Source organism: Pygoscelis adeliae, unplaced genomic scaffold, assembly GCF_000699105.1.
Source record: "Pygoscelis adeliae isolate BGI_AS28 unplaced genomic scaffold, ASM69910v1 Scaffold358, whole genome shotgun sequence".
Lineage (NCBI taxonomy): Eukaryota > Metazoa > Chordata > Aves > Sphenisciformes > Spheniscidae > Pygoscelis > Pygoscelis adeliae.
This window is the reverse complement of record NW_008825429.1, coordinates 171,770-176,940: the sequence shown is the minus strand read 5'-3', so window position 1 is coordinate 176,940 and position 5,171 is coordinate 171,770.

The window sequence follows — 5,171 nt, the reverse complement described above, 5'->3', positions numbered from 1 at the left end:
AATAAATTTTGATTATTTTCGTTAAGCTGCAGTGTAAGGTTTTCTCAACTACTAGATTCACAGCTGTTCAATGGATGGTGTGTAAGAGCATAACCCATTTTTATAGAATTGTTTCTCCTTTATTGCTTAAGGCTAATGGAGGAAATAGTCTAATTTTGTCTTAGAAATTCTCTATTAAAATTGTTGGTTTGAGTCCATCCGCTCATAGATTCTGACTGATGAAACTGCAGGCTGTGATTTCCGGCAGTTATAACTTTATCACTATTCACTACCCAAGAATATTACAGCTTTAAAACAGCCTTAAGCAAAAGGATGTTATTTCTTTGTACTAAATTTGGTTCATTGAAAAGAAAAAAAAACTCAAAACACTGGTAAACCGTACTGCATAGCAAACTCTTCTGAAAAATGTTATTGCACATGTAAAATATGAAAACTTGACTCTGCTGTGTGTTAGGCAATCCTGTAATCTTTTTTCTTTTTTTCTTTTTTTTTTTTTTGATTCTTGTTAAATTCATTTCTTAAATGCTTGGTTGGAAGACTGTGACAATAGCTCATGAAATTGAGTGTTATTTTTCTTTTTTTTTAAATATGTAAAGTGCAGTCTTCTGTATTCATGCATATTGTACATATCTGTATATGTTTTACTGAGCAACTAAATAACAATAAATATGATGTTAATGGTGGCTATTGTATATTTCATACCATGTTTGTTAATTTTTGTAATAAGTCCTTTTTCCCCTAAGATGTGAAGAAGTGAAACAATACTGTTCACATACAGGTAAACCCTGGGCCTCGCGATGATCGGTACAGATTTTGCCTGTGATCTGGGGAAATCCTCACTTACAACTGGCTTCCCTCGCTGACAGGGCTGCCGGGCAGAGCCGGGTGACTACAGGAAGGTGTGGGGATGCAGTTTGTTCCTGGCACTCCTAGGCTTTGCAGATTCCTCTCTGCTTGCAGTAGGGTGACCTTCTGCTCCGGCAGCCTGGCGGCGCAGGTCCCCGGGAGCTCGTGGTGCAGCCCCGCAGCCAGATCCAGCCCCTCACTCCTGGTTCAGACGGTGACGGACACGGAGAACGCGAAGGTTTGAACTAACCAGGGCGATCACAAGCGTCTTTTTAGCTCCTATAGTATATAGGAGCTATAGGAGCTATATACTCCTCCTCTGATATAACAGACAGCAAATCCATGAGGTTTGCTGAGCTACCCCGTCTGTAGTAAATGGGGCTCAATGAGGAAAGAGAAACCTCCCCAGGAGCAGCAGCTGAATTTTCAGGAGGCTCCTCCTGGGGTTCGGAGGATCCGTGGTACAGGAGGAGGTTCCTCCTGGCCTTATTGTAAGCTGGAGTGCTGGATCTTCCACAGCACTTCTGGCAAGATTTTTGAGCTGAATTCTGTGGATAAAAAGTAAACAGGCTAGAGCTCTTACCAAGATTCTTAAAAATCCCTTCATCTCTGTTATTCAAATTTCAAACTCTTAATCCTTTCACATTCCTGCGAGTTTTCCAAGAAGTCCTTCAGGAGAAATGTCGTATGGTATTTTCCAAAGCAAAAAAAAAAAAAGCGCGATAGCCCAGGCAATGTTCAAACACGTCGTTTTTCAACTGAAGAAACAACCTTCCCTATCTTTCGTACTCGCAGGAAACGCAGAAGCGGTATTTTTTTCCATTTGTTCAGCATGCGCTGAGGTGCAGAAAGCTGTAGAGCGCTTGCAGCACAGCACTGCGCTTTCTGGTGTGCACCATGACGGGATGAGCCGCTGCGTCTCCCGCACAGCCGGTGGGCTGTGCCCGCGTCTCACCAGCATTTCCGTATGCTGAATTAGTATCTGGTAACTCATACGTAATGCATCAAAACATAAACAAAGTACCAAGACATCGTATTCCATTTGATCCCTCTACATTTTTTTGTAACATTGAAAGCACGAATGGAAAAATGAAACTGTTTTGAGAGCCGTTTCAAGTCAGTTGAGGGAGAAAGCTTTGCTTAATTTTCAAACCATGCTTTTAATATTCTTGAAGGGACAAAACAATGTATGGAAGAGAAGTGTAATCTGCTTTAAAGATGTGAGCTCACCTCTCATTATGTTGGCTAGGTATAGAGGTAGCAGGCAGAAATTTGTTAAGTTTCGCTATAAAAAGCTATTTTGTTTTGAAATGTTCTCTTTTATTAAATCTGGTAATTGTATGTTAGATACTTTGTAACTCTAGCTTTAAAAATAAATAACTCGCTTACTTTTTTTCTGTATGCAACCCTTCTGAGAAGTAAATCTTCTCTTTTCACAGCTTTTTGCTCCTTGCTGTGTTAGTAATGCGCATGTTTTTCCCCAACTTTCAGGTCAAAACCATTGAAATTATTGAAATTACGTTTTCAGTATTGGTGTTTTTTTTAAGTTTGGACTTCTTTCTGATCCTGAGAGAGAAATATAAGCAGCATTCCTGGCAGCTGTGCAGTTCCTTCTTTGCAGTGGAAACCCACAGAAGATGAGACCTTCCCCTCGCCCCATACAGCCACCGGTTCCCCTGCAGGACCAGTGCCCAGTTTGGCAGCAGGGAGCTTCTGGTGGTCCTCATTCCCACTGGTGGGTCCCGACCCCTCTCCAGCCCGTCCCCAGAGACGCATGCGGGATGGTGACCCCGTACGTTGAGACCATTAGGACCCTCTCAGCTGCTGGGTATTTGAGACGTTCGGTGCAGCTTCAGTCTCAGCCACTTTGCCCAAACGCTGTCTTGGGATTCTCCGGGCCGTCCTCCTCGCCTCGGTGTGCCCTCTCTCTGTTGCAGCATTTCTCCTTCTCCTCTTGTCACCTGTGGCTCTGGAGCTTGTCTGGAGGGGACGGACCTTCCTGCAGCGTGGCCGTGGCTGGAGCTGCCTCGGTACTGCCTGGCAGCTCTGCACCCGGAGCCTGCCCCCCCCAGCCTGCGTAACACAGCGCTGCTTCTTTTATTGCCCTAGTTATTCCAGTAAAACCGGCCATGAGCTCTGTTAATAGTTGGATTCACGCGGCTCCTCCGGTGCGCGATGGCCATTTCTTGACAGCCAGAGCTGCCTGTGTGCAAAGGCTCCTTTTGCTGCTGCCAGCAGCCAGAGCTGCCCCTCCTGCACCAGCAATGCTCCTCTCCGAGCTCCTGGCTCCGAAAAGCCAGCGGGAGCTCGCTGTTTGCTGTGCTTCATGTTAACAGATGAAAATAAACTGGTTGGTCTTTGATTTCCTACTCTTTGTGCTGGCTCTACTTGTCGTCTGGTAACGTTCGTGACCTCTGGTGATGCTGGCACGGTGCTTGCTTACCCCAAACACTTGCCTTAGTGCCCGGTGCTCGGTGCTCAGAGGCTCGTTTCTGGTCTGTGTCAGTGTTAAGCAGGGATTATAGTTTATTAACTAAAGAAAAGCAAGTAGTTGGTGAGAGAGCTTTTATACTTCTTGCTCTCCTAATCGTTGTTCCCTGTGCCCTGAGACTGTGCCGAGAGTTGAAATCTGGCTGTAGCCGTGTCTCTTTTCCCAAGCCATTTAACTGATTTAATTATGTCCTTTGAGTTATTTTCTGCACGAGGCTTTGGCATTCCAGTCACGGAGGAGACCCTATAAATATGTATTGTATGTTCAGCAGTCAGGGATCCATCGGCAGCGCAGCTGGATCCCGTGTGCCGAGATCTACCCGGCCCCTCTGCAGCCACCCGGCAGCGCCGACAGCCGGGAGCATGAGTAGCCGTGCGGCAGTCTGGGCAGCTCTGCCCCTGCATCGCCAGCGTGCATGCTTTTCAGCGGGGCGGGTGCGAACATGGCAGAGCACTCGGCACGGCTCTCGGATGGGTTTGGCTATTAGGAGTTAGAAGCTGTTTGCCTGCGGAGCCTCGCCTCCGAACCTCTCGGGCCGTGGCAGGAACACGCGTGTCCGAGCCAGGGCAGAGCCGCACACAGCAAAGATGGGCAGAAGCGTGTGTTGTGTTGCTGTTTGTGGGCTTCTGTGTGTGACTCCAGAGTCATTTAAACCCCTTTTCCCCAGGTCGTTGTCTGTACTAGCTGCTTACAGACCGCTGCTGGTTTTATGAGGGTATGGCAGAAGGCATCGCTTTCCCCGCAAACCAAAGTAAATAAACACAGGAATGAAAATTTGGGTCATTGACATCCTTTTGGCTGAGAAACTTGTTAGAAAATGGAATTGTGATGGGTTTCTTTTAATATGAATTGAGTATTTCCAAAAGTCTCCAAGCTACATGCCTGAAGCGGTTACTTTCCTGCCTGGTGACCAGAATCTGTAGCCTCCCCAGCAGTTTTAGCTTTATGGCCAATAACATCACATATATTTTGCCTGTAAAATGTCTGAAAACTCTTTGCTCAGGTAATCTCTGTAACATTGTGCCTGCTGGGCAGGGGTGGAAATAGAGGTGATATCTGTTCTGAGCTGTCCTTCTTTTTGAGACATTGCCAGAGCTTATTAATGATAGTGCAGAAAGTGGAGGTGACAAGACCTGAAGAAAATCATTTAGGTCATCTTTGGTTAATTAGTGCAGGATTGCTCCCTGTTCTCTAATTCCCAGAGCTCTGACCAGCACAACTAAAATTGACAGAGCAGTGGGGGGGGTCTTAACCTTTTAGTTAAAAAAAATCAAAACAAGCAGCCAAACAACCCTTTATCCCCAGCTGTAGAGTGGGGATAATGTTCGAAGTGGTGGAAGGGGAAAAGAGCCCACCGGCCGTACAGGCTGCGTTGGAACTGCACCACCTTTTTTCCAGCCCTTGCAGACAGCGGTGGGTTTGTGCATCTGCAGAGCCCAGGCGGGTGGGCATGCAGGGAAGCTCCCCGCAGGACCCCGGTGGCCTCTGGTCCTGGGACGGTGCGTGGTGCATCGGTGGGGCGCGGGATGTGGGAACAGAGGCTCCTTCACGTTCTCACTTGGCCTCGGACGTGTAGTCACTGCAAGGCCTGTAAGCCATCGCTTAGCCTCATTATTTCCTATTATATCTTGCTTATATCACCACCTGTAAAACTGGCACACGGGAAAAACTGTGAGTCCTGGTTAATGTTTGCTGTGTCCTTTTAGGGACTAATGTTATTAATCCACAGACAAAGAAGCTGTTGAAATGTCACCCTAAATTTGATGTTAAAACATTAATTTTGGCGTCCTTCTCGAAGGAGAATTTGGTGTTATGAGGGCTCATGTCCTGCTGA